This window comes from Manis javanica, chromosome X (genome assembly GCF_040802235.1).
Source record: "Manis javanica isolate MJ-LG chromosome X, MJ_LKY, whole genome shotgun sequence".
In the NCBI taxonomy this organism is placed as follows: domain Eukaryota; kingdom Metazoa; phylum Chordata; class Mammalia; order Pholidota; family Manidae; genus Manis; species Manis javanica.
In genome coordinates this window covers 137,553,752-137,577,921 of record NC_133174.1, presented here as the reverse complement: position 1 = coordinate 137,577,921, position 24,170 = coordinate 137,553,752, and the positions used below count along the sequence as shown (strand labels likewise).

Sequence of the window (24,170 nt, the reverse complement as noted above, 5' to 3'; positions counted from 1 at the left end):
TTACTATGCTGATGGACAGTGACTGTAATGGGGTATGTGGTGGAGACTTGATAATGGGGGAAATCTAGTAATCACAGTGTTGCTAATGTAATTGTATATTAATGATACCAAAATAAAAAAAAAGAAAGCAAAGCCTCAAAGAGTATGTATACTATGCTACCCTTTATGTAAGAAAGAAGGGCTGTAGGAAAATACTCAGATATCTGCTCATTTGTGCAAAAAGAAACATAGGAAATCAAATGAGGTTGATTTTTACAGAGGATGAATGGAATGCAGTGGAAAGCATCTATACAGTTCTTCTGCCTTCTATACAGTTCTAACTTCTGGGATAATATTATTTCACATGGTCAAAAAAAAGAGAAAAGAACTAAAATGAACAAATATGGGAAAACAACCCTCCCAAAGGAATCTGAACAGAAACAAGTGAACGGAACCATATTCAAATGACCACACTGGGGGCAGGGAATGGGGCACCAGCCCAGGTAACTTTGTTAACATGGCCATTGGTCAATATACCTTTAAGTTAAGGACAAAAAATAATTCTAAGCAAATATCATATTCCAGTTAACAGGCTTCTTTTCATAGAGTTATGGGCTAGCAATTCTGAAACTATTTTCTGGTATTCTAGGATTCAGTAAATGAGTAAATATATTATGGACAATAGGTTTTTTCACGGTCGTAAATGGGAGTTACAAATAGGGAAAGGGGATAAAATGAACTTTATGTTGGATTATGATTTGGATGTATCAGTGTGACCTACGGTTGACAGATAGGTAGGTAGATGGATAGACAGAGAAATTACCATAATGACAGAATTTAACAAAATAACAAAATGAAATGTAGCTGCAAGTTAATTCATTTCCTAGCTTTGTAGACTGAGAGAGTCTACTAGTAATGACATTCCTGTAGAAATGAGCATACATCTGGTACCCAGATCTTGGTTTCCAAATACCATTCTCAGCTAAAAGAAAGGAGGGCTCCTTGGAAAATGGCTGAATTTTAGGGCTCTGGCAGAAAATATACATGATGAGTCTGGAGCATCTTGTTGTGCCAGAAATTAAGGCCAGGTTCAGAGAATGATTAGGAACACGCCAAAAAGACATAAGAGCCAGCATAAAGAGGCTTCCACTGGCCAAACCTGTGACCATTTTAGCATTAAAATAATGATAATAAAGGATACTTACTGAATGAAATTATAATCCACAAGGTCACCTGACATAAATAAATAGAGAAGTAAGTAAATGAGGGAAAAGGAAAGCACTGACAGTAGAAAAAGCCAAATAATAAATATAGAAGGGATGATGGAATTAGTCATTTGACAACCAGTATAATAAACTTGCCTCAGACAAGGGTCACCCATGGATGCCACACCAGTGACTGACAGCATTCCGAGTAACAGGATATTAACATAGCTTCAAAATCTAGTCCCATAAGGTAATTACAAAGGGGAACAGAATGACCTGACAGTGGAGAAACCTGGGAGACACCACATGAACCAAGTGATCAAGGGTAACATCCCCAGTAACGAGACAGACACCGTGTACCTCACATACGGCCTACAGACAGCATGTGCGTGATGCAGGACGCACTGAGAAGGTCCCAGCTTCCCTCTTGCGCGATTCCTGCCTGAAGTGCAGAACCTGAATCTAATCATGAGGCAGCACCGGACAAACCCGCAATCAGGGACATCCTGCAAAATAAGGGTCCTGTACTCTTCACAAGTATCAATGCTACAAAACACAGACTGAAAAATCATTCCAGATTTAAGGAGCCTAAACAACCAAATGCACCATAGGGTCCTGAATTTTCTTTTGCCCTAAAGGATATTACTGGTACGGTCAGAAAACTCTGAGTCCGATATTAAGATCTTTAGATTAAACTGGTACCAGTGTTAGCGTGATAAAACAAACGTGCCATAGCTCAGTAAGCTTTAAGATGGTTACGTGTTGAAATAATATTTTAGGTAGATGGGGTTAAATAAAATATTATTTAAATTAATTTCATCTGCTCCTTTTTTTACTTTTTAATGTGGCTACTAGAAAATTTGGAATTTTATGTGTGGTTTGCAGTGTATTTCTACTGGACAGCACTGGCCTCATTGATAAACGGTTTTTCAAGTCTTTGCTCAATCTCACCTCCTCGGCAAGGTCTTTGCTGGCCACCCTATTTAAAAGTGCACCCCTTGCTGGCACTCTCCAACTCCCCTCCGTGATTAATTTTGCTTTGAGGCACTGAACACCTAGGACATACTGTATGTTTTACTTCTTTATCTTGTCTATCATTGGCTGGCCTCACTGGCTACCTGCCATGGGAGGTTTCTATTTTGTTCCCTCTGGTATCATCACCCTGACACATCTTTAATGCACATAAGATTTTCCACCTTGGCTATTTAGGTAGCCTGTTATGTCTTAGTGCTCATGTACCTGGCCTACCCTTCCTTCCATCTATCTGTCCATCATCCATCCATCCATCCATCCTCTAACAGTGCTGGGCACACAAAATATCTATGTTGAGTCAATTTTTCAGAATGGCTTTTGACCAGTTCCTGAACTGACCAGCACCCAAGTTCCAGTCGTGGATTACTTGGGCTCCACTTTCATAACGATCCCTGACCTGTCCCAAGGAGAGAAGAGAGGCAGCCCAATGGTGCCTAACCACCTGCGAGGTCCACAGCAGAGAGAAGGGTGTTGGGCTCTGCGCTCCTTTCCCACCTCCATGTCTGCCTTGATTTCAAGGCCGAAGCCCCTAACAAATCTGAGTGGGGGAGAGGGAATACATGTTTCTCCAAGGGGCAAATAATTAGCCATCAGGAACTATGCGGGCAGAGAAGCAGATATACTTAAAAGTGCTGGTCAATTTCATTTTTCTTGGACTGAATGCCTGCCTACCTTTTTCAGCAATTCAGACAATCACTGAATTTTACTTCTTGAAAGAGGGTCATATACTCTGCTGGTAAAATCATGGTCTCCAAATATAACCATCCGACCCAGTAAGAGGAAATGTCAGCGAGCTCTCCACCCGATGGGCCAGTGCCTTCATCATAGGAATGGGAACCATGGGGCCCAGAGAGGGGAAGGCACTTGCCTGGGGTCACACAGGGAGGCAGCAGAGCTGGGCCTGGCACCCAGGCTGCCTCCCTCCCAGGCAGTGGTCCTGTTCCAGGCCACAGGACTGGACAGCTGGGCACAGATAACAGGTGGTTGGGCTGGAACGGAGAAAAACAGCCCTAGAACTGGAGGCTGTGTGGGGAAGAGCTGGGCAGATTTTGTAAGCACCCCGTGAATTACAGGTGGTCAACACATCTACGTGACTTAAAAATAAACAAATAAGCAAAAATGCTGAGTACTATGCTGGTGCAAACTGTTGAGAAACTAAAAGCTGCTTTTAGGCAAGGCAAACTTACTACAAAAATAAGGGTGGGGTGGTTTGGGTTCTTTTTTTCATAATGAAAACTAGCAAATATGAAGTCAAACCTAAAACAGTCCACATGTTTAAATTAAAATAATTCCAAAAACAAGCCCCCAAAGTCCACCCCTTCCCATTATTTAAAAAGTCTGTTTTATTTTAACTTAAGTGTTGGTACAAGACCAACAAAATTAAATATTTACTTTAGTTGAGAACAACTCTTGGTTGTTGGGGGCAGGCATGGGGGACAAAAATTCCTTTTTGATAAGTTACTATTTGATAGCTGGAAATGAACATCTCTCAGCCCTGTGTTCTGCTGGCCACAGGCCCTTCGGAAGGGGGAAGCTGGGCGGTGCCTCTGTGAGGGTCTGGGAGCTATGGGCGGGGCTGAGGGAGGAACGCCTGCCTCCGGGGCTTGCTCAGCTCCAGGGGGCTTGCAGAGGTCCCAGCTCCAGCACCTACTGTGTCACACCGGCGGTCTCTAAGGGAACTTCTGCTTTGCCCATTTGGTTGTATGTGAATATATATCAACTCTTTTTGCCTTTACCCAGACTTCTAGGGCTGCTTTCATCTAAGTAACTGCCACAGCCCCCGCCTACCAACCGAATTGAAACCCCCACCCTTGGAGGTCTCTGGTCATTTCAAAAAGAACAAATTATGATTGATCCTTTTCAAATATTTTAAGCAGCTTAGAGAGTTTAATTTGCAACTCAGAGAATCATGAAGTGTTAGAGCTGTAGGAGTCCTTCAGATGCCCCTACTCAGTTCCTTTATTGTATAGATGAGGAAACTGAGGCTCAGCACTGGACATGGAGGCTGAATCTGGGTGGACATTCTCCCCACTCCAGCACTAAGGACCCCTCCTGGACTCAGAAAGCTGGCCCCACAAACAGTGAACCTTCCAAAGGGCAAGCGTCAACTGCCACACCTTCCAACGTGCGGACCACCATTGTCTCTGGCTGGTGACCTGACAACGCCTAGAATTACTGGGTGGCATCTGCTTTCAAGTGACTTGCATGATTCCTCCCCCTCCAGATGAATAATGAAGCAAAGGCCGAGACACTCTAACATAAAGGATGGGAATCAGCACCGGTCTGCACAGTGACCCGGTACTGAATACCAATTTTCAACATGCTCTCCACTTACACAGCCCTGGCAAATCTGGCTGGTCTAACGAAAGAAAGAAACCATGGCGGCACACCTCGATCTGTTTGCAAGTTCAAAGCAAACCAGTACTCATCTCTTTACAAAGGACGGGGAAAGCCCGAGCTCCTAGCAACACACTGCCTTCCAAAGGCTGTTAACTTGGGGAGGTGGGGTCACAGGCTCGACAACTGTGTGGCACTGCATGGCAACAGGCTCAGCAAGACCAGGACCATCCCTTGGAGGGTTCAAACAGCTTTTCAAACCTGTTATTTACTCTCTCAAGCTTCCTTTGGACCTGAGCATCCATTAAGGCCCAGGACACGGCTTCTAGCCATCTGTGGTCTTGCACAGCTCCTAACTTGTCAAGCCACCTTGGGCAAGCACAGCCCCCTCTGAGGGCCTCAGTTTCCCCATCTGTGATTTATGGGCCCTCCTGGCCTTCCCATGACAAGTCTTCCCACATAGGGTGGCTGTGGCCAGTGGAGGAGGGCTGCTGGAATTGAATCCGGCCAGCCTCTTCCCTCCCGGGCAGACCCTCCCAACCAAAGCACCTGCAGGCTCCTACTGAGCCTTCTCTCCAAAGAGAACATGATGCTCCCTCAGGACAGGACCCCAGCCAGGTCCTCTGGCAGGTCCACCCCCGGTTTTCACAAGGAGCTGGCTGGACCTTTTCAGTTATTTGGGGGGAGAATCAAGGATCTACTCTGACCGCTTGAATGTGGAAAACCAAAGGGAAGCATCTGTGTTTCAGATCCCACCTGCTAACTTCCGCTCCATGCACTGGGCCAGATACACACACTCTGGCCCCACTGTGGGCTGAGTGAGCAGGACCCCTAACCAGGCATGGCCTTCGGAACCATCTCGATCCCAGATGCACGGCATGCCAGAGACTCTTTTATGCTAGTTTGCCTGGGTGTAACTTACACAATGTCAAAGGAAGGGACAAAAGAGCTTTTCATGTCAGAAGAGATCTACTTTTCTTTGGTGAAATTTCTTAGGCCAAATGGGAAGGCAACACAAAGAGTGACCAGTGCCACTAAAGACAGCAAACTGAGAGCGCTCCCCAAGCCAGATGTCGGCAAGACTGCCACACCAGCACCAGCTTTTCTGACTCTCCCATGACACCGTTAAGCTGGGTAGGGCTGGCATGCTCATATGCCCATCTCACAACAGAAGAAAAACTGCAGCTCGGGCAGGTTCACAGACGTGCCTAAAATCCCACAGCTGGCCCATGTCCTGTACCGAAGGCAAAGCTCACTATTCCTCTCACCACATCACAGTGTTTCCGGGCCCACGTGCTCATCAGGCATGGCCACACAATCAATCTGGCACGGCCCAAGGCGCCATACTGAGGTGTTCTTAACCTGTCTCAAAGGGTCCCCCAGGAAACCATGAATGGGCTTCCAGAAGAGTCTGTGAGTCCCTGAAATTAGACACACCACTGCATATACTTGTGCAGTGGTCTAGGGAGAAGACCCCCAGTTTTCATCAGATTCTCAAAGAAGTCCACAACCCACAAAAGGCAAAGAGGGCCTCTGCTCCAGAGAGACAGGAATTATTTTTGTTATGATCTGAGACTCAGGAGACCAGCTGAGGTCGGCTTCCCTGGGGGCAAGCTCAAAAGAGCCCTGGCAGCCAAGTGGTCCTGGCTGCCCCCAGTGTCATGAACAGAACCAGCTTTATGCAGGGCATGGTACCACTTGTGGGGGGCGGAGGTCCAAGAGGGCCCCAAAGAGCAGATGCTCTCCAAGGCAAGGCAACTCTTGCATCCCTTAATTCAGAGAGGTTCCAGACTCTCCTGAGGAAAGAGTCACACGAAGGGGTAAAGGGCTGAAGATGGAGCCATTCCGGGCAAGGGGGAGGGGCTGATGTGGGGCAGGGGCAGGTCTAGGACCCAGGAAGGGGAACATGGGGGCACTGAACCAAATTTGGTTTGCAAAGGGCCAGCAACAAAGGTGTGGCTGAAAAGGCCAGACAGCCAGTCCCCTGCCATGTGAGAAACAAGGGCTTCAGACCTAATGCCTTCTGTTTGGGTGCCACCTTCCAGAAGGGATGTGGTGAGGATAAGAGAGACAATGTCAGCTTCTAGTTCTCAACTCCTGGGGCAAAACATGCTCTAAAAGGCCAAGTGCCTCTCCTTCCTGGGGGAACCACGGGTTCCTGCTTGTCTGCTGCCGAGGGGTGACATGTGAGAGTGAAGCCCAGCTCTCCAGAGCTGCTCACAGCGAGATGAAGACCCGCCACCTGCTCACCTGCTCAGCACCCTCATCCCACAAGTCTCCTTCCTTGGACTTGGAAATAGAAAGCAAACGACACTGTGAAGGGCTCCTGCCCAGGGTCTGAGAAGCCAGACTTCCCAGCTACCCAGAGTGGGGCACAGGCCTCTGGCTCCCACAGCCACTGCTGCTGTTTGGCGGGTGGGGTGGGTGCAAGAGGTCTGCCGGGCTGCCAGGGGGCCATGACTCTGGGGGATGCAGGAAGGGAAGCCCACTGGCTGACTCCCTGTCAGGTGCATCTTGCAATTTCATTGAAGCCCTGCTCTGAACAGGTCCTGCCTCAGGAGCAGGCCCTTGGGAGCCTCCAGCCTGAGAACAGCCTCACCTCTGCTGTGGGACGAGAGCTCAGTAAAACCCCATCAGAGGGCAGAAAGGGCTCCCAGGTCGCCCCCTGCACGGGCCATCAGTCCCACTCCAAGGGCAACACCCGGGCTGTGAGTCAGGCGCTCTGGCTGCCAGTGAGCTTAGTGCAGTGACGCCCTCCACACGTACAGGGCTCATCTTGAGGGCCGTGGCTGCACCTAACACAAGGATACCCTTTACCCCCTTGCTGGGGGAATCCCTAGAAACAACCAGACTGTTCTCTTTAATTTGAATGGCAGCACAATTATTTTAACACCAAGAATGTCAGATTTGACTCCATATCCCTGGAATTAATTTTAGAGTGGTGGTGAAATGAAATGGCGCGCTTCTTTGAGTTTTTGTTACAACATCTTCGTACAGCAAACTGTGAAGAAAATGTAGTAATTAGACGTTAAATTGATCCTTGACAGACAAGTGGCTTAGAAATACTGTGCCCTCCTCCCCAAACCCAGCATAATGCACGCTGGCCTCTCAGAATTACACACGCAAAGCACGTGACGTTGGCGACCGTGCTGAAACTACTGCCCCACTTAAAATTCTGAGGGTGGCACTGGAACGTCCAGAGGCAGGTATGAATGCTGAGATCTCATTAAGAGCAAAACCCACACAAGCCTGGCAGCTGCCAGCAGAGCCCCCCCAGCCATGCCCTCCAAGGGGCTGGTTGCCCAACTCGCCATTGGCGACTTGGAGACAAGACGCTCTCCTTTCTGAGGCACCAATGCCTGGGTCCCAGATTCATCCTTAATGCACAACGGCCCCTCTTCAGCCAGGTCTAGGCTGGGTTCTGACTGGAATGAGCCCCTCTGCTGTCCTAGCAATGCTAAGCAAAGCCTGCACTGACACCAGACAGAGTATATCTCACCGCAGCCCCACTACCCTTGCTCTTCCTCACAAAGGGGTCTGTATGCCCATGGGTGCAAAGTGGGTGCCCCAGGTCCAAGGAGGTGACTGAGACCAGGGGTCTGTGTACTTTGGACCCCCTTCACTGTGTCTCCTCAGGAAAGTCAAGACCCTCCTGGGGTGTCATTTTCCTATAAGACCACAGGAATTTACTCTTCCAGCTTGAAAATTCCCTGTCTTTCAGCATCTGAGTTTGTAGGTGAGTTTGGGCATCTGTGCCTACTATGTGCAGGAACTGTGGTCAACTAAATAATGAGGCCATACAAAGGCAGGCGGAGCTGGAGCTGTCTCCCTCCCCCACCTTCTCCATGTCACTGAGCCCCCAAAAGAAGGTGGGAGTAAGGGTTTTAAGGTTCAAATGCTGAGCGACATATAAAAACACTATTCATTGGGGTGGGTGGGACCGGGCAGGGTTCAGACAACTGCATAGAGGACATGAGGTTGCTCAAAGCATCCAGGGTGGCTTGATTTAGTTTCTCTCCTGCCTCTAGTTCCCAAACGTCCTCACATTTCCTCCAAAGATGGAAGCCGCAAGCTGGGGCCACGAAGGCCGTCTGACCCCAATGCCATTCATTGGCTCAGGCCTCACACCCTCCAGCAGACCTCTTCATCAGCAGAAATGTGTCCCTGTGGCCTAGTGTCCAGGTTACTCCCACAAGTGGAAGAAAGGGGAAAACAGCCAGCTGGCTAGGTCCCTTTCTAGCACGATGGAATCTCAGGCTCAGCCCCATCCTTCTCTGGGCCTCACAAAGCAATTCTCAGCCTTACAAAAACAGCATTTCTCTGAGAACTGACACATGCAAAGATGCTCCACATCACCATCAGGGAAATGCAAGTCAAAACCACAGTGAGATCTCACCTCACACCAGTTACAAGGGCCACTATCCAAATGCCAAGAATAACAAGTGTTGGCAAGGATGTGCACAAGTAGGAGCCCTCCTACACTGTTGGTGGGAATGGAAACCGGTGCAGCCGCTGTGGAAAGCAGCATGGCATGGCGGTTCCTCAAGAAACTAAAAACAAAAATACCATTCAACCTAGTAATTCTACTTCTAGGAATTTACCCAGAGGAAACAAAATCTCTGATTTGAAAAGATATGTGCACCCCTATGTTTACTGCTGCATTATTTATAATAGCCAAGATATGGAAGCAACCAAAGCATCCATTGATAGATGAATGGATGAAGAAGATGTTATACATATACACAATGGAATATTATTCAGCCATAAAAAAGAAAGAAATCATGCCATTTGCAACAACATGGATGGATGGATGGAGGGTATTATGCTAAGTGAAGTAAGTCAGGCAGAGGGAGACAAATACCAAATGATTTCACTTTTAAGTGGAATCTAAAAACAAAATGAAATGAATAAAACAGTAATAGACTCCTAGATCCTGAGAAGTGACTGCTGGCTCCCATTGGGGAGGGGTTGAGGTGGCTGGTGAAATAAGCCAAGGTGATAAAGAGGTACAAAATCTCAGTCATAATATAAATTAGTCACAGGGATGAAAGTAGGGCATACAGAATATGGTTAACAGTTCTGTAACATCCTTTTATGTTGACTAACTACACTTGTTGGGGTGAGCATCTAATAATGTAAAACAAAACAAAACGGCATTTCTCAAACTCCATTTAATGGGTATTTACTGGGCAGAGCAAGCAGCAGGGTACACTGGGAAAGGAAGGTGGCTGGGCCCCCTACCCCAAGGAAATGGGGGGACTTCAAGGCTGGGACACAGGCTGTGCAGAAAGTGGCACTGGCTGTCCCAGAGTCAGAAAGCAGCCGGGACAGGACTGGGTTGCAAAGGATAGCCTCCTCCCCCAGGATCAGGAAAAAGTCCACCCTCGTGTAGGTCAGGGAGGAAGTCGAGTCTGAAGCTGGGGTTCCAGACAGGTCCAGCAAACCCCCCTAGGGAAGTAAAGTTCTAAAAGACTTTGCAAAGGGCTTTTTCCTTCTGCCACTTCTTAGGCGCTGTCTCTGGAAGCCTTTCCTCCAGGACACACGGTCAGCAAAGGCCCTCGATACATGCCTAGCCCAGTGGGAGCTTTTGGAGTTGTGACAACGCTGATTCCTTTAGAAATTATTTAGAGGTCAGATTTCAGGGGGCTTGGGGCCTGAAGGACATCAGGGAGGCTCTGTGAATGGGAGAAAAAAGAAAGCAACAGGTAGAGGAGGGAGGGAAGCCAACTCTTTGCTTCCATCCCCTCCCCCTGCGGAAAATGTTCCTGAGGTCATTGGGAAGCAGGACCCAATGGGGCTGAGCATTCTCATCCTCGCAGTCTAACACAAGCTGCTGTTCCTCACCTCCGCAGGACCCCCTAACTGCCCACAGCCGCACGGGACCTTTTATCCCTCTACTACATCTGCAGAGCAAGTGACAGCAGTGATGACCAAGCAAGAAATAATCATGGCAGTAAAGCCCGGGCACTTGCAGGCAGATTTATGAAGTTTCCCTCCTCAAGTCCCGACGATGTTTCAGGGCTGAACGTCTGAAAAAAATCAGACTGCTTCCAACCGAGCTTCACGAGGCTTCTTTTCCTGTCGTACAGTTGACTGGTGCTGCCTAGGTTACCCCTCGGTGGCGTTGTGAGAGGTGTATCATGGGAATTGGTTTATTGTGCTGATCCATAGTAACCGACTCCTGTTCCTCCATCATTTATCTCCCTCTCCAGCCACATCTGGGTTGGTCTATTCATACTCTCAGCATTCTATGTGCTCTAACGAATGCTCAGCCTTTTCTGCTTGGATAAGGAGCTTTTTAAGTTACATCTATTATATGTATATCAACATTTATGGCAGCAAGATAATTACCAAAGTGCTCAGAGGATAAAAGATCCTTCTTTATAATGTTCCCACCCCCACCCCCCATCCATTTTTTAAAGAATCAGTATTAACATTGAGCAGGACAGTAGTAGATTCCCGCATGGCTGCTGCATCCTCAAATTTGGAAACGGGAGTTTTAAAAAGCACCCAGCTGGGCTAGGAAGAAAAGATTGAACAGTGAGCTCAGAGCCCCGACTACAGTGGGCCACATGTGTGTAGAGGGAAAGCCTTTTTGTCCTTGAAATCTTTACTAAGTAACTGTAAAGCAGAAAATCTGCTCTATATTAGATGAGTCCTTTGGAAACATGCCCATCTAATTTCAAAGAGTTTAGATCCCGGTATCTGTAAACCAACCCAATGATTAGGAGGCCTGCCGTCAACAAGTCCTGAGATCACTGGATTAAGGGGACTGGACAAGAGGCCCTCTGGGTTGCCTTCCAGCCTCCAACATCTATGCTTCTGGGTTAGGAGTTCACACTGGCAAAAGACACAAAGAGAGGGAACACTTCCCACTTTTATATTGTTTTGATTGGCCTTCTGCCAGTATTTACTCCTTCTTCTCCCTGTCCCTCAAAGTTTCAGCCCCATTTCTTTATAGAGCTCTTTTTCCCAATGATGTCTCACTTGCCCAAAAAATGACTATTTCATTCACAAATCACAGTGTTTGTTAGAGCTGGAAGGGACTCAGTCAGACTCTGTGGTTATGGAGGGGGGAGGAAGAAATAAGAAGGGAGGACGGACTTGCCCAAGATCACTCTGTCAATTAGTGCGAAGAGTGTACTCGAATACAACTGTGCCAACTCCTGGGCTAATTCTCTCTCCAATGCATTGCTGCAGAAAAAAATTCAGAATCTTAGCAGAAAAGGTTTATTGCATATAGGAAGCCCCTTTAAAGAAGGAGAGTAGCCCAACAAATGTCAGAAGAAATCACTTGTCTGAAATCAGTTCCTGCCCATTTCATAAACCCAAACAGCAATTGAGTTTCCTAGGAATGATCTTTTGACAGGTGCATTTTAAGCCTTTCGGTGATCAGCCTAACAGTGAAAAAATGATATTAAATATGCTGGCTAAGTTTTAAAAATATCCCTTTCTTTGGTGAAAAGGATGGACAACAGTAAGTCTCCTACCTTAAGATGCAACGAGTGTGTGTAGCCCCCACTCTCAGTCCAGCAACAGGCTATTTCCGGGTTGAGGTTAAAAATTCAATGACGTTCCTGTTTCAACCCACACATCTGTGTCACTGTCAGCGTCAGTGGCAGGAAAACAGACAAAGTCACCCTTTGCTAATGATTTCCTAACATGGAATTTCCTTGTATCTCCTCAAGCCTTTCTTCTTCCAACGCCAAACTGTTTTTTTTTCGTCTCTCAAAACACACTGTACTGAAGGCAAACTGAAAATGGTCATGACCAGAGAACGATGCTTTAGATCTTATAAGGAAGAGCTGCAGCGTTTTGTGATATTTTTAAGGGTGGGAGGACTGCTAGTTTTTCTAAAACCAAGTAGGAACAAAACAGAGATTTCCTCTCAAGACATCTGGGAACCTCTCAGCCCCTCTTTCTTTCCCTTTTCCTGCCTCCCTCTTCCCAAGCACCACTTTGAGTAACATTCTTACATCAGTGTTGAAGGAAACACACACTGGAGGGACGCATGGGGAGAGGCCAAGGCTGTCCCAGAGCCAGGGACAGGCGCTGGAGAACCACCAAAGCACAAAGCAGTATAGGAGCCCATCATGTCTCTCCTCTGGAGGCTATCCTATTTAATATGCAAGCAGGCCATCAAGTGAAAAGAGGGCTGTTACTTTAAGGGGGAAGAAGCTCATTAGCTGCTCTGGCTGGCAGCAAACAGCTGGTCTGTCCGGCAGGTTCAAGGCCATTTCAGCTTTTCTCTTATGGAGGCACCATATGTTCCATCTCGCACATCAGCAGCTTTATTTTCCAATGATCTAGCTCCAGAAGGGAAACACAAAGGGGGGAGCGGGGAGGAGAAGGTAGAGCCTGTGGTTTACCCTTTGAGTACTTTCTTGTGGTTTGAGATGCAGTAGGGATGGGGCGGGGTGGGGTGGGGGGCAGTTAACGCTTCGCCTCCTATCCCAAAGACCAGAGAACAAATGTTTGACCGACACTTAGGCATAACCTCTAGAGATGGGAGGGCTGCGGAACAGGGGAAAGATACGCATAAAGGAACAAATAATACGCTCCCATGAGATTAAATGGGATAAAGTGGCGGAGGCGGCGAGAGATAGGGAGGAATCCTACTTCGCTCCAAGACCCAGCAGTCAAGTTTGGACCCCGCCCTCTTCCCCTTGTCTATTTTTTCTTATTGTCAGTATTCCCTTCCCGAATCAACTTCACAGCTCGGGGGCGGGGGCGGGGGCGGGGGCAGGCTGTGAGACTGGCAAAAGGTTACTTCTCACACTGTTTACCATTCCTCCGCGCAAGTCCGGGCTCCCACAAGTTTGGAGGGAGGAGAGTTCAGGTGTAAGGAATACGGGCCCGCTGAATCCTCAGTCTAACGAATGGCGGCAGCTCGTGCGTCCGGGGCACCCCCCAAGTGCCCGGCGCTGGGTCCGTGCAGAGGCGGCAAGTCGACGCGCGCTCTGGAGCTGCACCCTTGTCTCCACTGCCCGCCCAGGCTGCACGAATCTCGCAGGCAGTGATTCCGACTCCCTACCAGCTTCCAAACAAAGGGGGCGCGCGGAGCGTCTGAACCCCTGAAGGGGGGCTGGATGGGGCACAAGGGCGCGGGAGGGTGTGAGGAGTATAGCCGCAGGGTGGCGAGAGCCTCAGAGTCTCCGCCGCCGACTCAGCCCCCGGCAGGCGCGACAGCCGCCTTGAGAGCCGGTGGCGATGGGCACGGGCTGCAAAGCGAAACCGAGGAAAGGGCGCCCCCTATGGCCGCGCCCTGTGAGCGCAGCGGCGAGCCGCGTCTGCCCACCCCGCTGAGCGTGCGCCGCCTGTGGCCTCCGCGCCCGCCCGCTCGCGGAGCCGTCCGGGCCACCGGGGCCCAGTGTGCCAACGCCGGCAGGCTGGGGGCGCGGCGGCGCCACAAGCCGGGGGCTCTCCACGCCTTCCAAGGCTCCCGCAGAGGGTCCTCCAAACCCAGCGCCCTCCCCCACCGCCTACACTTGCCCTCCAGTACCGAACGGCGTGAAGCCACTGGGAGGCAGCCGCCCCCGCCCCCGCCCCCTGCCTCTGCGTCCCTTTCCCCTTCCCTCTTTCTAGCCTCCTGGGAAACAAAGGGGCTTTTTATAAAGCGGATTGTTGGCGGCAGCGGCGACGGGAGTGGGAAGGAGGGGGGATCTATAAAGACAAGATGAGATGGGGTGGGGGCAGAAGCTGTGCGGCCTCCGGGAGCCCTGGGCGGCGGCGGCCGGGAAGCCCCCGCGGGTGCGCGGTCGACCCCGCCCGGCCCGTGGGCACCCGGCTGGCGGCCGGCGCCTGCCTAGGACTCGGCTGTGCCGCTGCGATGCTGCCTGCTGGCTCACCGCAGCCCGGGAACACGCTCGCCTGGGCCTCGGGTCCGGGGCCGGTAGGGGCGGCGCGATTCTCGCGGGGCCTCCCCCGGGAGACCCCGGCCCTCTTCCCAGCCAAACTCTTTCGAAATTGCACGGGCTCCGGAAGACTTTGCGCCTTTGTTCCAGCGCAGCCGCCTCTGGTACGCTCGGCTCGCTCGCCCTCACAATGTCCCGGAGCCGGCCTCGATCGGCTACTCGAAACGGCGCGCTCGCCGTGGGGACAGAGCCCCAAGGGGCTTTCCCTTTGCTGCCCAACGCAACTACAAGTCATCCCAGCAAGTGGTTCTCCTCGTCCCCCAGCCATCCTGCGCTCCTGCCCATGCACACACGCACACCCACACTCGGGGCGCCTTGCTGAGCCGCACCCAGCTGCGGGAGCGCTGCGGGGCGAAGCCGCCGGCCCGAGGTGCGTCTATTTGCTCAGGTTCCGACGACTTCAGGGCAGTTTACTAGCAAGCTAATCCTAATAACCTGAGTGTCTGCTCAGTCCGCATTTAATCGCGTATCAAAATAAGAGGGTACAGCCAGCTTTCCAAGCGGCCTCGGACACACTGCATCGGGACGTAGCCGGCCGAGCCAACTGGCCACGAAAAGTATTTGGCTGCGCTCCGGGGGGCTTCCCGCCCGCCCTGGCCGGCGCCGGGCTCTGAGGCCGCCCCTAGGCCTGGGAGCTCGCAGCGCGGGAGTGCCGGGAGCTCCGGGCAGGAGCCCAGTCGGAGCTGCCTCGAGCCGCCAGCTCTACTCCGAGCTGCTCCCCAGAGAACGATTTGGCAAGGGAGGGAGCGCAAGGCAGCGGGCTCGGCGCGCACACACTCCACACTCCCGCTCGGTGGCGGCAAAGCGGGTTGGAGTAGGGTGGGGGAAATCCCGTGCCCAGCGCCCATTGCCGACTGGCCTGGGCTCAGGAAGCTGGCAAACGGAAGGCAGCATCGCGGCGGGTGTCCGGGCAGCAAGCAGCCCGAGGGGCGCCGGGTCGAAGTGGGAGCCCTTCCCCTAGTCCGGCAGGGCCGGGGAAGCCCGTGTGGCTAGCGCCCCTCTGCCTTCCCTCCCCGGTACTTAACTGATCTCGTCCGATTCCAGACGCCCGGTGGGCGTTGGGCAGCAGGCAGAGGCCGCAGTCCCGGGCGATGCGGGCTGTGCTCAGCCCGGCCCGGCCCGCCTGGTTAAAGACGGAGGCGGCCACGGGAAGCGCTAGGTGGGCCGTGTGCTCGGAGAAAACTTTGGGGTCCCCTGGCTCCCCTACGACGCGGACCACAAGTGGGGACCGCAAGTGCTCCCGGAGCCCCCAGAGCATTCGGACCTCCCGCGCCCGCCCTCGGCCTTACCGTGCTGCGGAGCTCCCGCGGCGGCGGCAGCGGGGGCAGTGCCCGAGGGGCGGGCAGCCGCTGGCGTGGGCAGGCTGGCCTCGGGCGCCCGCCGAGTGGTCCGGCCTAGCTGCAGATCACCCCCTGGCTAGCGACCGGTGCCCCCGCGCCTGCCCGCCGCCGGCCGCTTCAGCTCGTGGCCAAGTTCATGCCGGCGGCGCTGCAGTGGCGGCCTCAATCCGCTCACTCCATTCCCACCGCCCGGCTCCGCGCCGCGCGCCCGGAAGGTGGAGTTTCGGGGGTTTAAGTTACTGATAGGCATTTCTCACTGCTGTGTCACTCGGAGAGGAGGAGACACGCACGCCGCACACTCACACACCCTCACACTTACGGCGACGAGCGGCTCCGGCCTTAAAGGGGAAGCCGCGCTGCCCCACCCGCGACCCCGCCGGCCCTGACCCCCTCAACGCCGAGGTACCAGGCCCAGATGGGGCCGGGGTCAGCGGGATCGCGTTGGCCGTCCGAAGGGCCTACCGGGCCCTCGAGCCACTCTTTGAAAGGGTAAGGGGCCGCAGGCTGGTTTCGCTGTGGTCGCCTCATTTCTCCAGTCACCTCGGGCCAGAGCAGCTGGGGAGGGCAGGATGGAGGAAAGGGGCACGGGTGCACTTACCTCGGGGGGAGCCGCACGCAGAGGGAGATCGGTGCCTTTGGCGGCAGGTGGTCCGCCTAGACAGTGCGCTGTTGGGGAGAGGCGACAGCGGGGTGACCGAACGCCCCCAAGCACCAGTGGATGGAGCTCGTCCGAGGGCCGCAGGCGGAGCCCCGGGCGCTTGGGAAACCCGCACGCGGCAGGTAGACTTCCCGCGTCCGGGCCCAGCGAGCTGGCGAGCTGAGCGCGCTCCTGCCAGTCGGAGAGCGAGCAGGGAGAGCAGCACTCACCAGCGTCAGAGCGCAAGAGAGCGCGACACGGACAGCGAGGGAGAGACAGAAACTGAGAGAGGCACCGACGGAGACCGAGAGAAAACGACGGTGATAAAGTGGTAGAGAGACACGGGGGCGGCGGATATGGCAGATCCCTGGAGGACCCCGGAGCGTCACAGGAACGAGTGTCTGATCGGAAAGTAGCTTGTTCGATTCCCCCTCCTTCCCCATTCTCAGCAGAATGACCCCCCTAGAGCTAAGGGCCGGCTTCCCCTCTTCCCCGGGAAGGCACTCACGTTCAGTTGGTGGCTGCTGGATGGGTAGCGCCCGTCCTGCTGCCCACCTGTCCGCTCGCTGGCTCCGACCCGGACAGCCCAGCCGACCTGCTGTGACGGCAGTGGGGACCAGGACTCGCAGGTGGCGGCTACTGAGCTGCACCCACCCCACTCCTCGCCTAGCGTTCCTCTCCCGCCGCCTTCCTCCGACTCCCCCCCTCCTCCCATCCCTCCTCCCAGGCGGCCCCCACCCCGCCTCCGCGCGGACCCTGTCTGTGCTGCCCGCACGAGTGCTCAGCCGGGAACCCAGACACGCAGGGGGTCTCCTGGCCCACAGCCCAGGGCAGGCGAAGCCCCTGGCCGAGCTGGGCTGGACTGGCCCAGTCTCCGCATGGGGTTATCCCGGGCAAACACCTGCGGCTTCTGCAGGAATATGGGTTCCTTGTGAACTGCCCCGTGGGCCAGAGCGCGCCGTCTGCCCCTACCCCCGCGCGAAGGCCAGCGGTTCCCCTCCTCCCATCCCTGGGGACTGGCCTGCTCCCCTTCTCCAGGGTCCCCATCCGGGGTGCGTTTCCTAATGTGGACTTACAGGTAGGCGGTGGCAGCTGAGCTCAGCCAACGCGGACGACGCGGCTGGTCCGACAGCAGCAGGGCCTGCTGAGGCTTCTGCCCGCACCTCCGAGTAGCACTCGACCGAGCCACGGTACAGGAATAAAGGGGTGGGCCCGCCGCCCACTCGGCCCCTCCTTCCCTCACGCCCACGGAAAGCGCTGGGGCCCCTCGGAGAGAACCAAGCGAAGTCCCTTCGTGGGCTGCGTAGATGCCAACGGTGAAGGGCACTTGCCTCCGAGCTTTTTCCAAAGTTTCCTGAGGAGCAGTGTCCGGGCCCAACGGCGGGGGCACAGTTTGTCAGCCTCCTGCTGCTGAGTTCCCTTACCGGGCAGGCACGGTTTAGTGGGGCGCGGTGGGGGCTGCTGGGGAGAAATTCACCTTGGTGGGGCCCAGCCCTGGCTGCTCTGGGGAGGGCCAGCGGCCAGGAGAGGCAGTTGCTGACTGATGATTGAACTGACAATGGCCGGCACCTTCACTCCACCACACATAGACACGGCTGCAGTGGATTCCTGGCCCCTGGCCGTCGGTCCTGCAGGGAGGAGGAGTCATCCTAGGGCCGCCTGTCCTCCTAGCGGGAGAGAGCTCCAGAGTGTCTTGAAGGAAATCTGATGGAATGAAGCACAACCTGGGCTAACTGCTCAGCACAAAGCATTGCACAGCACTCTTAAAATTTGACACCCCATCCCCAAAGTGCAACTAGTCAAGGAGTTGCAGAGATACCTCCACTCCACCCTCACTCATGTCACTTCCCGTCTGCTTTCACAGTGGGGTGGAGGATGCCCACTGCCCAAGTGTCCTAGAAGCCTGTGAGATCACAGCTGCACCTGTGCCTTGTGCTTGGCACAAGAGACATCTCAAACCACGTGGCCTGAGCTGAGCTCCTGGCCACTCACTTCTCCCATAGTCTGCCATCTCAGTTGATGGTGACTCCATCCTTTAAGCTGCCAAGCTCAATTCCCTGGAGTCTTCCTTGATTTTTCTCCTGCTCACTGCCTCCATCCAGAAAAGCAGGCAAATCTGTTGTCTCCACCTTCAAAATACATCCATAATCCCAGCCTCCTCACCTCCTCCACTCTACCCTCAGGCCCAGCCACCAGCATCTCCGCCTGGATCACTCCAGTGCCACCTAACACATTGCTCTGCTTTCTACCTCTCCCAACCATCCCCTTCCCCGTTCCTGGTCTTTGTGATCTCTGCACGCTTGCAGCGGCTCCCCATTTCACTCGGAATAAAGCTGAAGTGCTTCTGGTGGCCTTGCAGGCCCTGCAGGACATGCCCCCCACCCGGATGACATCATCCTCCCTCCAGCCCTTGCTCATGGCCTCCGGACTCTCCCTCAACACTCCAGGCATATCCCTCCTTGGGGCCTTTGTGCTCTCTCTGCTGGAATGCACTTTCCCAGATATCCATGGGGCTGGCTCCCTCATTTCCTTTAATCTTGACACAGATGTCACCTGGCCACCCCATGTAACATTTCAAAGCACCACACCCATCTCTGGCACTTCCACTCCCCTTCCCCCCTTTGTTTTCTCTCTAATACTTACCACTAGCTGACCTCCTCTATAGGGTCCAACCCAGGAGGGCTGCCGTAGCCTGCTTGCTCACTGCTGTATCCCCAGCTCCTGGCTGGGTGCCTGGCAGGGGGCATCAGCTCAATGAAGGTTAGTAGGATTCTACTTTGCCAGAACTTTTCAGGAAACCCTGGGGGCCACAGGAGGGCACACACACATTGGGGAAGGGCCCCTGGCTGTTACCACGTTTTAAGGAGATTCATGACCTGATCAAAGGTTAAAGACAGAGGTCAGGCAAAGAGCTTTTTTGTTAGTGCCATGAACACAGCATTGGGTCTTGTCACCAAGAGACAATGCGGTCCAATTGTGTTGGGAACAGAGGACCCCTGGTGGTTGTTACCTTGGGAACCCCAAGGTTGGTGGAGAAATGGGAGAGGAGGCCAAAGACAGAGGCTGGCTGAGGGCTTTCTCCTCACTGAGTAGACTGACTATGAGACCCTTTTGTCACCTAAAATGCAGACTGCATGTGGGGCTAACGGCCTCTTCCATTTACTGAGGTTTAGTGTGGGCTATACCTGCGTGAGTCCATGTACCTGATGAGGTATAAGCCACTGTGATCTCCAAGTTCTTGATGAGGAAATGAGAGGTTCAGAGATGAAGGGACATGTCCATGGTTACACAGCTTGAGAGTGACAGAGCAATAAGCAACTGGGTCTCAAGGCTTGGGCTGCTCCCACCTGCCATGTGGCCACTCACACTGAGCATGTGCAGTCCTGGCTAGTGGGTCCAGACGAGGAAAGGAATCCCACAGGGGTCTCAAGGGCTGTCCTCCTGGGAGAACCTCCTGGCCCCATTGCTGAAAGGCTGCCAAGGAAACGGTTGGGCTTGGGCTGTGGGGGTCCCAGGGCACCATGCCAAGACCCAGGTGGACCCCCTTTTGGTCTGACCCACACCTGGAGCTCAAGGGCTATGAAAATAATCAGTAGCCATCTGTCATTTATAGTCATGCTCCTGTGAGCATATACTAAGTTTTTCTGCATTGACACGACATGCTGGGGGCTTACCTGGGCAGCCTCTGGAATTCTGTGGGCGACCTGCCCAGGTGGGGGCCCACGGAGAACAGGCATGCTGGCTGCAGATAAGAGATGCACATCTAGTTGCTCTGTTCATTGTTACTGCTGTGGGTCCCTGCTGCTGATGGCCCTCAATCCCAGCTCCTCAGCCTGGCGGGTAGGGCCCTCCGTAGGTGGGTCCCAGCCACCATTTCCAGATTTATTTCTGGGTGCTTTCCCACATACCCTAGGGCCTCCTGCCTGGCTGGACTATTGATTGGATACCAAACAAGTCCTGGTTCTCTCTGCCTCTACAACCTTGCCCATGTATTTCCCCTACCGAAAATGTCAGCCTTCCTGTCAAAATCCCACCTGACCTTCAGGGTTCACCTCACAAGCTGCCTCCTCCTCCTGCTCCCCCTTGGGGAAGCCTGGCATGAGTCCCATCATAGCACAGCACAGCGTGCTCCCTCCAGCCATCCAGGGCCTTGCCTGTGTTTCTCTGACTCTGTAGGCCTTTGCCCTTGGTTCTTCCTGTTCTGCTGCTTCACCAGAGACTTTGGGGGTTCTCCCGAGCCCTCCCTGATGATGAACTCATGGCTGACCCATGGCTGTGGTGGAGGGACTCAGGGTGCCCTGGAGGGCAGAATCTGGATCCAGGGGGAGGGAATAGGTGATGAATTTGGCAGGGCTGAGCACAGAGTCTGGCATCTCCCCCCTTCCTGCCACTGCACATGTGCAATGGCTGTTGGCTGTGCCCACCTGGAGGTCACACCCTCTGCTTGCTCCCCCTGCCTCTGCTCCTGGCCTCCTACAGCCATGCCCCACCCGCACAGAGGCCACACCCCACAGCATTCGCTCAGGGTTTATTGGCTCCTCCTCAGCATACAATCCTGACCTCCATGGCCACAGCAGACTGGAGGCCATAACCAACAGGACCCTGGAAAGACAGAAGCCTTTGGAGAGGCCCAGGGCGGCGACTGCTCTGTGCAGAGGAAATACAACTCAGTCTGGGAGGTTGGAGGCCGGAGGGTAGATCCAGGGTCTGTGTCCCAGCTGGATAACCTCCAGAGCCATGGATGTCTCCTTTGTAGAATGGGGGTCACAGTAGTACCTGCCTTACTGGGTGTAGTCAGGGTGTCAGCCCCTGAGCATGGGACCCCCCATGGCAGGGCGCCTGGCCTGCAGGTCATTAGTCTCAGAGAGGAGGCTATGGTTATCATCATTATCCCAAGCACCCCAAAGCAGGAAGCAGGTGTTGAATCTGAGATGAAACATATCAGGATGAAAGCTCAGGCCCCACACATAGGGCCACATGATATTGGGCAAACTGTGAATGTTTTGGTATGTCTGGAAAAAGGTGAGCCTCTGCCAGGTGAGGGGCCAGGTTGGGGCACTTGCAGAGGACATGTAGCATTTTGCCCTGGTCAGGTGGAAGAGAGCCCTGGGAAACAAGATGCACTATTTGTCTTCCCCGTGTCCTTAAACAATTTTACATTTTCTCAGAGACTGTGGTGGTGGTCAGCAGTTTTCAGAATCACAATGGAAACAAATGGAAAATTGTTAAAATATTGATTGTAATTTCCTGGCGACTTCACTGATTTAAAACTAGGAACTTTTAAGGAAAAAACCCTCATTAGCAAGCCAGCAGTTAATTAAGGGGCTGTAGAATGGCTTGCATTGATTTCACCATGAAACCAGAACACTGTGGCTACAAGTCAATTTTTTCCCCTACAGCTTCTTGCTTACCACAAATGCCACTTCCAGGACGCCATAGATAATACCATCAAAGCATAGGTAAGGATGGGAAGTAGTTATTTAAGCAAAGATGGGCAAATAATTTAGGGAATGAATGTAAATCCAGTGGCTGCCCATTTTCCTCTTGCACCATACATCATACGTATAAGCGAAAGACAGTGTCAAAGCTTTTATATAGCAAAAGGTATGCAGGTGGCTTGCTAATTATTACTCTTTATGCAATGACATTTTTTTCCAACAGCACAGGCACGACTCAGGCCCCACAAGGGAAGAGATTTCATCTACTGTTCTAGGACCCTTCAGACCATTTGCAATCTTGTGATAAAAAAACACGCACATAAAACAAAACCTGAGCCTGTGGCTGTCCTGGCAACCCTCTACTGCCATGCCATCACCACAACCATTCAGAATGTGAATATGACCTCACATCAGGGCACCAGCCAGAGCCGGCATCGGGCAGGCACCCCATCCAGGCAGACATCTGGAGAAAACCCACATAATGTACTCCTGCTGCTCTGGCTTTGGCAAACATATTAACAATAAAAGCAGCTACAGGGGGGTGGGGAGCACACCTACTATGTGCCAGGCCCTGTGCTTCACACCATGTGCTCAGTGAAGCCTCATCAAAACTAGTTTCAGAGCTGAGCAAACTGAGGCTCAGAGAGCTTCAGCAACTTGCCTGACATCACCCAGTTACTCACTGGTGGAAGCAAGTTTGGAATGTTCTAGGAAGTCTGGGACTCACCAGCCTCGACAGAATCCCTGTAAGACAAAGCACACCAAGGAGTAGGGAAGCCACATGCAGTTCACATGTTACCAGCTCTGCGCTTGGTACTTTGCTAGTCAGCTGGCTTTCGCCAGCCAGCTCGAAAGAAAGGACTGCTACATTCTCAGAAATTTTGTGAACCAGTTGATGAGTCATTGGTGGCTTAGAATTGGCCATGGTGGGAATATCTACACCACAGAAATAGGTAAATGCTGCAAATCAGGGCTGATTGTTAAACATTTACCTACATTCCATTGCAGACAGGTGCTACAGCCAGACTGCCTGATTCAAATCCTAGCCCCACTGCTTACTGTGTGGCCCACAGCAAGCCTCCTAGCCTGCAAAATGGAGATGACAACTGTGCCCACCTCATCTGGTTGCTGCAAGTGTTAAATATAATAATCCATGTAAAGCACCTAGCACAGTGTAAGCTGTTAGCTAGTGTGAGTTGTTGTGACGATAAGCATACTGCAAGTACTACTGACTAGTATGACTGCACCTGTCATTACTATATTAGCCAGCCATCTACCTTCATCTTGAGGACAGCAACATGTCCTACCAGTCTCCCTCCCTCCAGTCTTGCCCCTGCCCATGTATCCTCTTACAAGCTGCTTATCTAGAATACAGATCTTACCTCATTCCTCCCCTGCTTAAAATATTTCCAAGGCTCCCTACTACCCTCAGGGAAAAGCCCCTGCTCCAAAATGCCAAAATGAATTAGTCTGCCTAGGCTGCCATACAAAATGCCACAGACTGGGGGGAATGAAACAACAGACATTTGTCTCCCCATCTGGGGGCTGGAAGTCTGAGATGAAGGTGTGGGCAGGGTCAACTACTTCTCAGGCTGGGAGGGAAGGATGCACTTCAGGCCACCCCTTGGCTTGTAGATGGCCATCTTCACATTGCCTTGCTTCAATGCAGGTTTCTTGTGTCCACATTTTCCCCTTTTTATAAGGACCCCAGTCCTATTGCATGTAGTGTCCCATCCTATACCAGTATCACCTCACCTTAATTAATTACATCTACAATGACTATAGTTCCAAATCAGGTCACATTCTGAGGTGCTGGCAGTTCAAACTGCAAATGCAAATTTTCATGGGACACAATTTAGTCCATCATAGTCTACCCTCTGGCTCCCAAAAGTTTACTTGACTTTCTCACATGCAAGATACATGCAACATCCCATCCCATCATTCCCAAGAGCTGTAATAATCTATTCCAGTGTCAACTCTCAGTCCAAAAGCTCATCGAAATGTCATCCCAGTCACTTATGGCTGTGACTCGGGGTATAACGCATCCTGGGCCAAAATTGTTCTCCATTTGTGAACCTATGAAACCAAGCAACAAGTTCTCTGCTTCCGAGATGTCATGATGGTTACAATGGGCCATTTTTCTGTGTCAACTTGACTGGGCTATAGGATGCCCAGAAGCTGGTGAAACTTTCTACCTGGGTGAGTGTGTAAGGGTGTTTGTGAAAGAGCTGAGCATGTGAGTCAGCAGACTGAACAGAGCTCTGTCTCCCCAATGTGGGTGCCATCAT

At 52.5% G+C, this 24,170-nt stretch overlaps 1 protein-coding gene across 8 annotated transcripts in view; it reads right to left on the bottom strand.

Annotated features, from left to right (window-relative positions):
* Positions 1 to 16,753, bottom strand: part of MAMLD1 (mastermind like domain containing 1) — a 121,036-nt gene extending 104,283 nt beyond the window's left edge. For 3 of the 8 annotated variants that reach the window (XM_037015553.2, XM_017651868.3, XM_017651869.3), the window contains exon 1: positions 15,757 to 16,041. The gene's annotated coding sequence lies outside the window, so the exon portion shown is untranslated. Of the gene's footprint in view, positions 1 to 15,756; positions 16,042 to 16,405 lie in introns of those variants that run through there. The other 5 variants (XM_017651862.3, XM_017651864.3, XM_017651866.3 and 2 more) reach the window with 3 other exon arrangements.
* Between the last annotated feature and the right edge of the window lie 7,417 nt (positions 16,754 to 24,170).